The following is a 15,526-nucleotide window of genomic DNA, read 5'->3' on the forward strand; positions in this document are numbered from 1 at the left end:
AAAAAGATTTGATTGTTGTTTGACCTCAGTGTTGAAGACACTCTTCTGTTGTTTGTGTTAAGCAGTTTTATTGCAAAAACAAGTGTTTCTTTGCATGAAAGGGGAGAAAAAAGTGATGGATTATCCAAGTTTTGATACAGAAAGTCTGATTGTAATTAAATGGGATGAATCTTAGTGTGTGATAAGACAAGCTTGAATGTACCAGAAGCAGGTGGCGGTAAAAGTTCCTCCTTCTACAGATTTATTCCCCTCTGTTACAACTTTTGCATGTGCCGTCACTTCCTTTCATCAAGCCCTATTTTCTGCAGTGAATCTCTTGAATCCTGCCTCTGCCGTCTCTGAAAACTGCCAAACATCTACCATCCTGTGCTTCATTCCCATCCTTCTTGTCCTCTCTGTGTCACAGCATCTCTCACACGTCATCATGAGGCTGTCATACCAAGCACAGCGATCACTCATGTGTGATGGTTCGGCTGCAGTTTAATGGGAAGGCAGTCGACTGTAAGACACTCTGAGATTGACAGAAGACTGATCGCTTCTTCTGCGGTCTGACTGATGAGGACAGAGGTGATGAAAGGAGTGCTCTCTCAGAAGAGATCAGGAGTTTCTTTGTACCCAGATGATTTGTATTCCTCAAAAATCTTCTCCTCTTCTCCTGCTTCCTTTTCTCCACTTGCTTCTTACATCCATCTTCTGTTTTTGTCTCTCACGCCGCGCTGCTTCTTGTCTTTCAGCTTGTTGCGTGATGCGTTCCCGCTGTTTTCTGTCAGCTTCTGACCACCTCCTTTTCCTTGTTGCATGCAGGCTTTCTCCTCTTCTTTCCTTTTTTTGTTTTTCCGATCCTGCTGTCTTCCTCTGTCTCTCCTCTTCCCTCCTGCTGTATCTGAATCAGAGAGCCGCTGCTGTGTCGCTGCATCCCTCCTCCCTAATTCTTCTTCTTTACCCCCTCCTCCTGCTTGTTTTCCTCCTGTTTCGTGGCTACACCTCATTTCTCTCTGTGCCTCTACTCTCTCCTCCTGCTGTTTCCTCTCTTGTTTCTTCTTCTTCAGGTGTTTCCATCATCCCTTCCTTCTGTGCAGCTGTTACAATCTTGTGAATGCAAATGTTTCAGTTTGTCGTTGCAGTTTTATCCTTGTCAGGGTTTTAAAGCCTCTGAGCAGCACTTAAACACAGCAACAGCTCCCTGAAACTGTCGGCTGGGGCTCAGGCTGATGTCATTGTTTCAGGGTTTGCAGATCTTTAGAATGAGAAAATTATTCATTAACTCAATATTTAGACAAAAGAGGAGCTGCTCTTTTTACGGTGTGATCACACATAAATAGAAATGCTCTTCTGTCATATCAAAGGTGGGAAGTTAAAGCTCAATTTCCTGCAAGTCACGCTTTAATTGAAATCAGTAGCTGTCTCTCCTCCTCTTTTGTTTTTCATGTCTCTCTTTCCATCCCTCTACTCTGTTTATCACTTTGTTCATCTCGAGCAGCCTGAACCTGCAGCACGCTCATCATGCACGGACCATAAACCCCAGCGGTATAATAAGTTAAGACTGCAGGGATGGAAAGATCTAAGGTGCAGGTTTTTAGACTGAGCATAACACCTCCTTCCCGCCCTGCAGTCAGCTCCGTGTTCATTATGGGGGTGGTACTAAATGACAACAAAGTGCAAATACATATTTTAACAGCCACAGATGGCGCTCCGATGACTTGTTAGCCCGAGGAGTGGGGCACTGGGGTTTATGTGATGAGATTCAGAGAAGTCAGAGTGTGAAACGGCATCCTGCAGGGCAGTAAAGTCACTGTGCGTTTAATCGCCTTCTGATATGAGCAGCAGGACACAGTCGGTGTGTTTAGAAATAGTTTCTTACATGAAGGCGGTGGAGTTGAGGCAGATTAGCCATATGCTTTATGGACCATTATGTAAGAGGAAGTGGTGATAAGGCTGGAGCCGATGTCTCCATTACAGAGAGGAGCTGCCGTGTCATTAAATAATCAAGTATAGATTTATTTAAAGATTATTCTGTCCTCGTGGCGGTTTCAGCTCTCATGGAATCCTATCACTTTACAAAATTGATGAATTATAAACGGTCTTTACAGTCATGCCTTGTGGATGTGAGAAAAGTCTGCATTATGGCTACGTTTCAGTCCAACACAAAATGTAAAATCTGGTCTCTGAGATGCTTTCTGTTTTTTTTTTACCTAAAAAGTGAGCTGCATCCTCCACACCAGTGCATCCAAACTTTTAGCACAACTAAAGTAGTAGAGAAGTAGAAGATGACAGTGACAATTTTCACCTGTTTTTATTATTATGCCACCATAAATCCACAGTAAAGAGGAGTGCTGCAGAAAACAGACTAAGTGTGTGCAGCCTCAAGGCATGATGTGCTCTGAATAAAGCGTGCAGCTGTCACCCTATAGACGTGTGTTCCACAAACATGTCAGCTGGCATTGACTCGTTTGTGTCTCTATACGCTCGATTTGAAATGAAAACAACAAATCATCCCTTGAACTCGCTGCTCTATGAATGAACTCTAGAAACACAGTCACTGAATGCAGAAGGAATAAAAAAGTGTCATGTTTTATCACTGGGAGGGTTTAGACATCACAAATCAGCCAATCTGGAGGAACTTCCTACCTTTGCAGTTTTGCTTAAACAGAGATTTCTTTCTCTTCAGTGTTTAGAAGGAAGCAGATTTTGTACAACTGTCAAAAAGTGGGAAACTTCTGGATTATGTCAGGATGATGTTATGACAACAAAACTTACACAAATGGTGGTGTAAACAAAAGACACTTAAACAAGACAAATCTAAGGTTTCATTTTCTTCAGTCGGTCACGACCTTTCTCTCATTCAGACCAATGTCTGCTCCCATTATGATGAACTGGACAGTTTGTGAATATGATGTTACACAAACCCATTCAGCTGAATTCAAAGGCTTGTTGTAAGTGCCCTTTGATGGTATTACATACTCATATAAACAAAAAGTGAACCAGTAGTCATAGTTTAGGGAAAAATGGGCACTTTGGGTTGCCAAAAAGTGGAAGTGGAAATAAAACTTCACACTGTCACCTCATAAATCTTAAGAAAAAAAAAATGTTGAAAAACAAGCGAAATGGATCTAGAGTAGTTGGGGTCATTTGATGACTGATAGGTAATAGAGGTGTGCTGATACAGCAATTGTTATATTAATTGTGATGCGACACACGAGGATTTGATTTTGATTCATAAATGTTCAAAAAACAATTATTTTTCATAATAACTAAAGACCAGGAACACATCCACCGCTTGCAGAAAGAAAGTTATAGTCGTACGTACCACCCCAGGCAGCCTTAGGGGACGGACTGGTGAACATGGCAGCTAGTTCTTTAGCCACAGTTACAGAGCGTGAGATTCAATCATCTGGATTAAAAAAAAGTGTTTGGAAACCTTTCAGTCTTTATAAGGATGAAAATGGAAAGGGCATTGACAAAACTAACTCCAAATGTAAGGGTGTAAAACCAAAATGACAAAATTAAGTACCCTGGTAATGCTACTAACATGTGCCAGCACCTCACGTGCTTCCACCCCGGATTAGAGAGGGAGAAGAATCCACCAGTTGTTGTTGCTAACCAGCGAACAGTTAACCTTGCAGAGCAGATGGATCTGCTGGATTCAGTTCCTGGAATCCTGCAGATCCATCTTGCCGGGCTCTATTGACCAACAAATTTGCTCGGCTAAATTTGTGACGGCCCAATCAGGGAAGAGAGGTGGGAGCTGCAGGAGTGACAAGCAGACGTGATGTCAGCAGACTTTTGTACTCAGTGTTTCTTTGATTCTTAAGTTCACTTTACAAAAGCGGCAGCAGTCGTCTAACGCATTTATCACAGCTGTTTCTCGTGTTCCTGTAGTTGTTCTTTTCTTATTTCTCAGCAGTGGCGCACATTTGCTACGTCATACTGTGGCTTGATGTGGGTTGGTCTGTAGTGAGTGTGTCAATCAGAACAGTCGTCCAATCACCAGCTGCTGATTTTTTTGAAGGTCCCGCCTCTGAAAACAAATCCGAAGAGCTGCTACCCAGATGGACTAGTGAAATATTTCCGTGGCAGATATGTGAAACTGTCCGTCTGACGTGTCAGGTTAGCGAACAATAGAAGGACTATCAAAACCTCCCCCGCAGCTCTGAAAGGACGAAACAAATCTCATCATCCATTGCAACCTTCATCACTAAGGACCTCGACAATATGTCGTCTTTATAAACCAGGGAAGAAAGAGAAGACAATGTCTTGTCTTAAAAGAAGACTTATTAATTTCTAAAGGCACTTTATTTTTCATGTTTTCTGAAAATTGTGGAGTTCATACCACCAAAGTTAATAGATAATTCTATGTTTTAAATGTACTGACACAGTGAATGTTTGCTCTTAAGGAATGTTGCGGCTTTCCAGTGCCTTAAAAACTGCATGAGGCAGAGAAAGGTCCTGTATTGTATGACTCGCTGCTGTTTCAAAGAAGCACCCAGAGTTCAGAGTTTTAAAGTTTTTTCATTCTGAATGAGCTGTGCTCTAAAAGATTACATGCGCACATACAGTATTCTTTTGTACAGGTGTGCCCAACTTAAATCATAGCAAAGAAAGCGTGCGGTCAAGAAAAATTACAGCTACCCATTCATACCTCTCTCCCCCGTGCAAGTGGAGAAGCCACTTTACCGGGTGTCTACCCAAGTGCCTGCGTGACCCAAACCCGTGCATCACCATGGAAACCAAACAAAAGTAACTCAACATAGAATAATTGATCACCAAAACCAAAGCTTGGCTTCTGCAAGGAAGGTAACTGGCATTCTTTATTTGTTGTCAATAAGAGCAGCTTTTTGTTGTATTGGCTCTTTGGGCCACAGCTACAGACTTTCCTGTTTATGACAGGGTTCCTGAAGGATCACTCCACATAGATAAAAGATACATTTTTTGGAGTTACATTTGTTTTATTTCTTTGATTTATGTATATTGAGGAATAGCTGCACATTGTTTTAAAGTATGAAGTAGGCACAAAGTGAGGGAAAGAAAGATACATCACAAATTGTGATAATCATTGAATAATCAAATCGCAGCTCCCTGAATCGTAATCAAATCGAATCGTTTTAATCGTTAATCGTTATCGTATAATCGAGAAATACCTTTTTCAATGGATTCAACTCAGATTTTCACTCACATAGAATCTTTGACCTGACTAACATGATAGACCACACTACAGACATGATAGAAACCCAAACAATCATGAAAACCGATTGACACTGGATATACAACAGATCCTTGTCCGTCTTGCTCCGGCCTTTGCTCCCCACCCCAATGATGAGCCTCAAACCTGATGGCTTGTAGCCAGACTCCCCCTTAATGTGAGTTTGTTGTTGTGATAAGGTTAAACAGACGCATTTTACCTTATGTTGAAAGTCCCTGCATGTTATCAGGTTTCACAGCATGACTCCCTGTCATCTTCATCTGCTCTGTGCAAATCGCTCCATTGTTCATTCAGCATCTGGCAAAAACATTTCCTCTGTCTCACACTTCCATCTGACAGCATCATGCTTCATTCACTTCACCATTTTGTTTGTTTACACTCTGGACTAATGCACCTCTTGAGGACAATGCTCTCACTGGTCAATGCCACGGATATGACAAAACACATCGTAAACGGCAGAAAGAAAAGGGAAACATGTTAGACTTAATATGAGGAGGTTGTGAAGTAGCCTTGGTTGTGGTTAACTGCGATTCACTCAGTAGATTTTTTTAATAGGAATTCTTAGAAAACAAAACAGGAAAGGCATCAACAAGTTGATCGAGGCCATGGAATAAAATTTTCTATTCGACAAAGTTTGGGTTCCTGGAAAGCCAACAAAACAAGCGACTTCATGCCTGCGCGGATGAAAAAGTGTTTTCCTCTTTGTTGGCAGTTTCGCCTGCGACATTGGCAGAAATATTTCCTGGCTCTTTTGTTCAATGAGAAGTCAGAAAATGTAATCATGCTCTTTCTGCCTTCCCTGAGGTTGACATGAAAGCCTGAACCAAATTTCATCAGCCGGTGCGAGCATTGCTGAAACATACATGCTAATCATGTGCTGGCGTGATTGAACAAATCATCACATTCTTTCAGATTCACCCTGTTGATGAAAAACAGCTTTTTGAAATTTCCCAACCTCCTTGTTAATAGGAAAGTCTGCTTTATCCCTCTTAAAAGGCAAAAACACAAAAGCAGAAACCATTCCATTTCTTCTTCTTTTGTACTCGTTATTGGCGCTCTGCTGCGTCTCTAATTGTGCCCTCAGAAACTTCCCACCCCTGTGAGTGACTTTGTTCTGCTTTATTTTGCTGTTTCTCCAAGCAGAGTTTGAAAAGGTGCAACACTGCCTTGAAAGCATTTTTACATTAATTAGTGGGTAATTTAATTAGTTATGTTTTCTATGTTGCCTTCAGGATTCTGGGATTGGTTGTGCTTTTGTATTATTCAGCTGAATCTCAAAGCAGAAAATTCAACACTTGTTAAACATGTCAGGCTCTGTTGTGTTATTCTGTGCTTGTTAATCGTGAACTGTGGCGTGTAACTATACATAAGAGACACGTGTTTGGTTCACATGCCTATTAGCATGCGCTTGGTTTCCTCTCATGTGCCTCATGTTGTTATTATGATGCTGTCGAGATAATTATAAAGGGAGTTTGATTGAAGCAGCAGCTTATTGCACACGTTTCTAAACGTGATTCCCAGTCTTTTCCAGAAGTTGTTCCTGCTGGATTAAATTTTTTTACATATTTTTGTGGTAAATGGGTAACTCCGTTGGTGATCCTTGCTTCTTTTTCACAGCTAAAGTGAAAACTGTTTTCAGAAAGGCAGTCTGAATCACAGATATTCTTTTCCCCAGCCCAGCAGAGGGGTCAAAGCTACAGCTCAAACATACAGCAACATACAGAGATGGAGGTCATAGTGTGTTATATGTGACATACTGCTGTCACATCACTTTGTCATAATGCTGAGTCAAACATGCTCGCCTGGAAGAAGTATGAGCTATCTGCTGTGGAAAACCATGACAACAAAGTAGTTTTATCAGTTGGGGTGAGCATTTTGAGTAAAAATACTTTTCAATAGTCACTACTAATTGTTTTTCAATTGTTAGCTCCATGCCGACAAGGAAATAGAAAAATATTCAATGTTACTGCAGAGTTGTTGCTAGGTTAATCCTGTAAAGCCTAACCTGTCAAAAAAGCCACAAAATTCTAACTTTAAAAAAATCCACCAAAAATATTTCTATATCATTTTTTTTTACACATTGGGCAGTTTTGCCAGCTTTTAGATAAATTTACATTCTTGAAATGCAGAAAATACACTTTAAAAACTACAATTTCATCAGGTGTTTTTGTCTTATTTTAAGTAAAAATTGTCTCCTTGTACTTAATATGAGCCACATTCAACTTGTCAGTTCAGAAAATGACTTGTTTCAAGATGTTTAAGGACAAAAATGAGGCCTGAATTGCTTGTAACAAGTTAAAAAAACCTCTGCTAATGGAACAAAAAAATGCTTGAAAATTTTCTTGAAAGAAGAATAATGTCTTAATCAGGTAACTTTTCTCTTGTTCCATTGGCAGATTTTTTTTTGTCTGTTTTCAGCAAGTCAGACCTCATTTTTGTCTTTAAATAACTTGAAATAAGATGTTTTTCTGGACTGGTTAGTCAAATGTGGCTCATATTAAGTCTAAAAAGACATTTTCTACTGAAAATAAGACAAAAACACTTGATAAGACTTTATTTTTCCGGTGCACTTGTTTTAAAAAATGAGTAACAATTTTGATGTTATTGTTACTGCAACGTCATGAAAATTAGTGATGATTGTCATCAAAAAAAAGTAGGCATGGGCAAGTACCGATACCAGGCATCGGTCCAATACCAGCCTTTTTTCAAGATATCGGTACTTGTGAAGGCTGCAGATACCAGCAGCAGATACTCTAGGCAGGAAAACTTTTACATCGAGCAAGTCCTCCTCCCTGCTGATTGCTGCGGTTTAACACCACAGCAAATGTGCGCCAGGTCCTGTTTAGACAACATGAATGAACCAGGGAGAGTTAACTGTTAAACTGTTTTATTATGCACTTGAGTTTACTCTAAAAAAATACTTAAACTCTGAAGGGTTGCTAGTTTTATTGTGCACTTTGGATATATGTTTTTTAATATTTATCAAAAAATTCTAAACCAAGAGAGAGTTGTTTGTGTTGACAGAGTGACTGTGCTGTCTTTGATCAAAACGATCTGTCACTGTCAATAGAAATTTTATGTATCAAAAGTACGAGTAGTATCGGTACTCGGTATCGGTGCATACTCGAGGGAGCAGCTGTTTTAAAAAGAGCCAAAATACAACTTCAGCTGCATAGTAGTGGTATGATCCTAAAGAGGGTAGAATACATTTTTTTTTTAATTGAACAAGTTCTTAATAAAACTATTCGTCATGTTGATGAGTTGAAGTCTTTGAAAGTAATATATCAGATATGAAAACATTTGGCAACATAGGGTTAACATGCTACACAAATGAATATAATCAGTAACCTAAACTTAGCACTTAAGTAAGGGAATTTGTGTTTGTTAGATTATGTCTTAGTTGGAATGATGCTTCTTAGAAATAAATCTTATATTTATTTATTTCTGTCTTAAATGGTGTAAGGAGCATGGATTTGTGTGATGAGCAGCAGAGCTGACTTTCTGGGTTGTGCTGATGAAAGATTTCCAGAATCTTCTCTGTCAATGCCAAACAGCTTATTCTACCATAAACTCTTGTTTGGTGTTTCTTGGTGAATTGGTAGATTGAATTTTGAAGAAATGACACATACTGCCATTTCGGCCATTTTTTTTATTAAACAAATGTGATGATTTTTTTTTCTTTTGTACAGTTTACCTTCCAGCCAAAGCAAACTGTGTCTCAGCCTCTAAAGCTGAATCAGTGCATCTTGTACCTGTCTCATCCTTGGATCTTAGGGGTTGTTTACGCCTCTGCATCAAATCTTCCTTGAAGTGTGCACCATAGATACATTGGACGACGCCTGCATTCTTACAAATACTTGCACATCTGTCACCCTGAATCTCACCAGCTGAAACAATGGGCATTGTAACATTACTCCTTTTAAGGTTTTAGACACAGCCACAAGTGGTGGCTTGAGAAATGCATCTTCCCCAACAGTGGCTTCAGCTTGAAAGCTCTCCCTGTTGTCTCCAAAGAAATTATGTCTTTCAGCTTTTAATTAAATTATTTCCCAAGACGAGGCTCCTTCTTATAACAACAGGCTGGACATGGTCTGTAAAATCAGTTGAAAGACCCTGTCAGATGGTATCTCTGCTGATATATTAAGGTCTAAACCCATTCATGTGTGTTGGTACGCCTGTGCCCTGGTGAGTAGACTGGTGAGAGATAAAATTATCTGCCTTTCTTCATGCTGTGGTTTTAAATTAATCCTATTGGCCCTGGGTGTTTTAAGCAAACATGAGGTTAAAGTTTATGTAAGCACATTAATATGAGGATGTAACTGCCTTGAGTTAAAGAGACACATCTGACCTGCTGTTAAATGCAGCCACTCTCCCTCGCTCTGCAGGACCACCTCAGGCTTTACATTAAACAGCTGCTGTGGAGATGCTTGCTTAAGTGTGGAAGTGGCCAGAAATCAGAGGCTGTGGTGAGCATTAAAGTGCTTCAGAGTGTGTTTCACTCGGGTAGATTAGCAGCACATTGAAAGAGCACAGACCATAAGTCAGGCTAAATGGAATAAAAGCATGACATTAAAGAGATGGGGGGTGAAGTTTGGGTTAAAGTCAGGATTTACAGTTGTGATAATAAAAGGATCGATTGAAGTAATGGAACAATGCATTAAGTAACAAGTGCAGCAAAAGGAAAGAAATTGTATTGATTCACTTATAAGACATCAAACCCCATTTGTGTGGATTTTGGAGCCTCCTGTGAAGAAAGTCTTTTTCCTGATTTTGTCTCGTGATAAAAAAATCTCATCCTCTTCTCTTTGAACAGCTCTATTGCTCAGTTTGAATATTTGCTGTTTCTTCATGGTGTCTGACACCTTTCTCTTCACAGATGTATGGACACAAGTGTCAAAAAGTTCAATATAGGCATTGATGTTTTTGTTCAGTAGAGAGGCATCACTGTTAAATCTAGTTTTTCCAAACAGGCTTTGATTTTTTGAGACATAGGCCCCGTTTCCACCAAGAGGTTCAGTTTGGTTTGTCTTGGTACGGCACATATATTGTGGCGTTTCCACTGATTAGATCCCCAAATAACCAAGACAAGCCATCCCCCTTCCACAGGGGTGCCAGACTTGACCGATCCAATCCCAGAAGTTGGTGCTACAACACTGCAGACCAAGCGGCACACAGCATTCTCTGAAACAAAGCTTGATTGCGCCACATGGGAATCACAAAAAAAAAAAAAACAATTGCTGGATGTCTCCTGTTATTGCTTTTTGTTAACTGTGTTGCATTTTTCTTCTTTGTTTGACTTATTAGTGCGGTACACTGTGTTGTAATGCTACGGCGTCATGCTATTACGTAACTGACACAGCTATCAGCATCTGGCCTTAGGGATGGGCACCGAATTAGGTATTTTTATAGGTACCAACCAAATTCTGTCAAAAGTACCAGGAACTGATTCATGTAAAATCAAAAGGTACCATGTTAAGGTACCTAAATGCATCCTCGGGACTGTGAGGGAGTGGAAGAGTAGGAGATTTTCCATTCTGAACATTAACACAGTATTGCAATATTGAAGAATAAATATGTCCATCCATCCATTTTCTATACCACTTATCCTGTTCAGGGTCGCAGGTGGCTGGAGCATACCCCAGCTGGGCGAGAGGCGGGGTACACCCTGGGCTGGTCGAGAGTCAATCACAGGGCTGACACAGAGAGCCAGACAACCATTCACTCACACACTCACACCAATGGACAATTTGAAGTGACCAATTAACCTGGTAAGCATGTTTTTTGCACTGTGGGAGGAAACCGGAGGACCCGGAGACAACCCACGCATGCACAGGGAGAACATGCAAACTCGGCATAGAAAGGCCCACTGGCTGAGGTAGGGATTTGAACCTTCTTGCTGTGAGGTTGCAGCGCTAACCATTGCGCCACTGTGCAGCCCAAGAATAAATATGTTAAATTGAAAAAAATATATTCTTAATTATAAAACAAATTTCTTTTTTTAACCACATAAACACAGAAAGTACCCAAAATTGGTACCGTTGAGTTTCGGTACTGATTGCCAGGTACTGGGTATCGGTACCGTATGGTTTCAAATGTGAAAGGTACCCATCCCTATCCAGCTTTAACGCCACCTACCACGAGGGGGTGCAGGTGGCCGTGGAAACTTAAACAGGATCAGGCTTAACTGATCCAGCCCGTACCAAACCTTACTGATCCAAACTAGACTGCTTGGTGGACACAGGGCTAAATACTATCAGGACATTATCTGATCATTTTTAGATAGGAAACTTTTCTTTAATTACTTTTTAAATCAGAAAACATAAGGAACCCAAAACATGTTTATCTCACACTTTTTAAAGAGGGGTAAAATGCTTTCCTGTGTTTTAAAACATGGATATATCGTAACAATGCTGTATGTTTAGACTAAATGTGTTCTGATTTTGAAATATGTTGTAGACATCCCTGAATTTGCCTGTAAACAGCTCCAGATGGTCCGTTCTAAAAATAGCGCAAGATCTTGCCAAGATCTCAAGAGACTTCCTGAAATGATGACGTTATCATATAAGAATCTTTTAACTTGTTCATGACATGGCTGGGGAGGCAGGCCTCAAACACAAAGGTCTGCCCATAACTCTACCTCTGATAGGCCTCCAGAGGGCTGACCAATCAAAGAGAAGGGTGTTTGTGGAGCCGGGAGTCTTAAAGAGACAGCAGCTAAATTTAGAAGGGCTATCTAAAAGACCAGTGAAAGAAGTTTTTTTTTTTTAGCTTGTAATCATGTAGCTACATCAGATTACATACACACACTTTTGGAAATAGGTTAAAGTTGTCAACCATTTTTAAACCCTTTTCAAAAGTCTATGACAAGATTGAAGATAAGGCAACACAGCACAACATCCTGGCGTTTAATAAATCAATCTGATATTGAAGGATGAGACCAAAGAGAAAAATAGATGAGCTTTAACAGAAGGCTAAAGGGTGATGGTCAGGGAACATGACAAAGACAGACAGCGGATGGATAAAGATTTTCTCCTTTCAAAAGCAAATTACTTCGGAAAAATCGAGGAACGTGGCATTTAGAAGCCTTAACCACAAGGACCTCCGGCTCGCTTCGTCCAAGGTGTCCTTCAGCAGTTTATTCTCAGGAGGCCCGCCCCCTCATTTGTTCATCATTCATTCAATAATCATCCATGACTTTCCTCCACATGTTATTTGTTGTGATGCGGTGCCAGCGCTGGGGGCAAGGTCTGTCTGGAGCTGTTTGTCAGAGTGAACTGAAGGAGCTAAAATTACAGCCCAGGAGGTTATGATGTTTGTGTTTCTGCTTTCACAATAATTTAGCTTCTGAGTGGCGTGAAGCACAAGCACAACAAGCTGGGTGTCATATTGAGTTATTAATGAGGGAGAGACACTTTGAGTGTGTTACTGCAGAGCATACAGATTTGAGCTGTGCATTTTTACAAAGCAGAAAAGAGAGATGCTTTGATTCCTAGAAAGCAGAAAACACCTGGTTTTTTTTTTTACGAGAATGACCCTAAAGCTTACCCACCTGATATTTCTCTTTTGTTATGTTTTAGTAGTTGCTCCTCTTGAAAGTTTATCAACCTCTTACATTTTCTGAATGACAAAGTCCTGACAAAAAACAACCTGTTAAATACTTTTAACACAATACTGCTCATTACACAGTTACTGAATTAGTAAAAAAGCGAATTTACACCAAATATTAAAAGTGCTTTGAGGAGTTTAAAAGTGATCTTGAAAAAGTCTCCCTTCTAGATATATGCCTGATCATAATCCACACTTTAAAAAGAGATTATCAGCGCCAATATAAGTAGTTACAGGTTACTTTAAATTGTTACTTCTTGGCTTCCAGGACGGGCCAACCAAGACCGGATTGATTTATAGCATGTCGAGGTCTCCATGACAACATCACGCTGGCTGACAAAGTTTCATAGTGAGAAGAGATAAAACACAGAGATCTGTGTTTTTCTCAGCTGAAACAGTTTTCTGTGATTAATTTTGTAGGGATGGCGGACACAACTGTCAGACAGAAAAGAACAGAAGAGCAGAAGAAAGATAAACAGGAGAGTGATTCAGCCCAAGCCAAAGGCTAACACAGGGGCTACACTGTTTGTGCTGATGTTCATACCAACCCACAGTCAGCAGTTATTCTGCTGTGGTCTGTTCAAACTTGAGAGTCTATCAATAAAATGAAGTGTGAGGTTACATTAGCTCGGATTGGTAGATGACTGGCAGGACATAGCTAACCAGGATTCACTAACGTTACACGCAATGGACTTGTCTTAGAGCACTGGACTGCCAGCCACGCTAAGGACAAACAGCTACTGAACTACTTACAAACTGCCAGTGCTTACTTGTTCTTATGTTAGCCTACAGATACATTGAAGCACCACGCAACTGTACCTTAGTGCGTTGTATCCAGTAAAAATTTGTTTCGATCTGATCTCCATTTAATTCCAAAACAAACACATGGCTCGCGTAGAGTAATTTATGACAGTGTGCGGAGGCTCCGGGCCACAAGGTGGCGAGGCAGTCCAATTAAAACAGATCCTCTTCATAGCATCTTTAATTTAGAAACTGTCATGTTGGTTCAGTAGTCATTTTATTTCTTCTATTAAAAATTCTTTCACATACAGTATCTTGCAGCATCTGTATCAATGATTAATTTTGCTGTCTTTAAAAATTAGCTTACTTAGCAGTTAGTATACACTTCTAATCTGGACATTTTCACTGATAGTGACTTAAGACAATGTGAACAGGGTTGCATAACTCTGGCAGGGACCTAAATAAGCTTTTCCAAAAAAAAAAAAAAAAAAAGTGTCACCACAAAGAAATAAAAATGAATACCTGCAGCATTTTCAGTGTTTCACTTCCTCTTCATGTCATGAAGCTGAAGGTAAACCTTCAGTTCTGTCATAGTTCTTGTGCAAGGGCATTAATTTATCCAGTATTTGAGTGAGATGACAGAGTGGACAGCGTGAATTTGTGGAATTATTTCCACTATTTTGAGCTTTTTGAGCTGAGGGGACAAGAACGTCACCACGGGGAAATGTAAGCCCTGTCTGAAGAGCTTCTGCAAGTTAAACATAGCTCTGCAGCACAGGTGGTGAGGTCCATTAAGGAGGAAGATGCCAGTGGTGCTGCAGCTCCCAAAGAGAAACACAGAGCTTTGAGACAAGGAAGGTGAGCTTTAATGCATCAGCTGCCACCTTTTGGGCCATTTTAAAGAGTGTAGTAAATACTCTTTACAGCCATGGTGCGTTCACTGTTGTGCTGTTTGTATGCTGTTGCTGCAAGCTGAAATCAACAACAGATATGACGTATTCCTCTCCACCTGCAGATCATGTTCTGAACAACAGTGAGAGCCAAACAGGGTCACCTTTCAATCAATACACTGACCAGCTCTGCTACTGCACAGCACATCATTTATTCATATAATACCTTCTTCTGTGGCAGTGACAGAAATGAAATGTTTTTCCTGTAAGACATTCATCATGATACTCATCATCCACATGTGAAGGGCGGATGCTGCAGTCACTTTCTCAGCTGTCATCTACAGGTATGCTCTCCGTCATGCTGTTTAATCTCTCTTGCTCTCTTTTCTCCCCCTCTCTGTGTCATCAGTCTCTCCTGAAGGTTTTATCTCCCCTCTGAGCTGATTTAGAGCCACTGGAGTGTGCACCGTAATCATAGCCTAATGACAGATAATCTCAAGAACACTAAATGACTTTAATCCAGGCCTAATGACAGATAATACCACCATGCTCCTGACGCATGCTTGTGTGTATGTGTCTGTGTGTCTCTGTGCGCGCGCTGATCTGCATTTTCCGCCTCACTCTTGTGTGCTAAGATAGTCTTGGCTGACTGCGTTCCCTGAGTCACAGGATTCCCATTCACCAGTGAGGAGACCAGTTTTAGACCTCTTGCTGTTTTTTAGCATCGCTTGACACCGTTTAAAAGGTCCAAGGTACAGGACCTGAACTTTAAAGGGTGTGGGGTCTTTTTTTGTTGCAGTAGGCTACCAGTTTTACAAAAATACGTTGACAACTATAACTTATATTTGACAGTATGGATCAGACAAGTAAGCAGAGCAGAGCAGATGAATTTTGAAAAATTTTTTCCTACTCACAACAAGAGTCTGATGCACGCCCAAATTTGGGCCAAAATCTATTTAAGTTAAGTATCCAAGAACAAATATTCTTCTTTTAAGACAAGACATTGTCTTCTTTTTCTTCCCTGGTTGTTAACGACAACATATTGTCGCAGGTCCTCAATGATGAAGTTTGCAATGGATAATGAGATTTG

At 40.4% G+C, this 15,526-nt stretch overlaps 1 protein-coding gene across 1 annotated transcript in view; it reads left to right on the forward strand.

Annotated features, from left to right (window-relative positions):
* Positions 1–15,526, forward strand: part of LOC141803994 (contactin-associated protein-like 4) — a 142,636-nt gene that overhangs the window by 994 nt on the left and 126,116 nt on the right. The gene's annotated exons all lie outside the window — the stretch shown is intronic.

This window comes from Halichoeres trimaculatus, unplaced genomic scaffold (genome assembly GCF_033239565.1).
Source record: "Halichoeres trimaculatus isolate MK-OKI-2021-1 unplaced genomic scaffold, fHalTri1.1 fHalTri1_scaffold_15, whole genome shotgun sequence".
In the NCBI taxonomy this organism is placed as follows: Eukaryota; Metazoa; Chordata; class Actinopteri; order Labriformes; family Labridae; genus Halichoeres; species Halichoeres trimaculatus.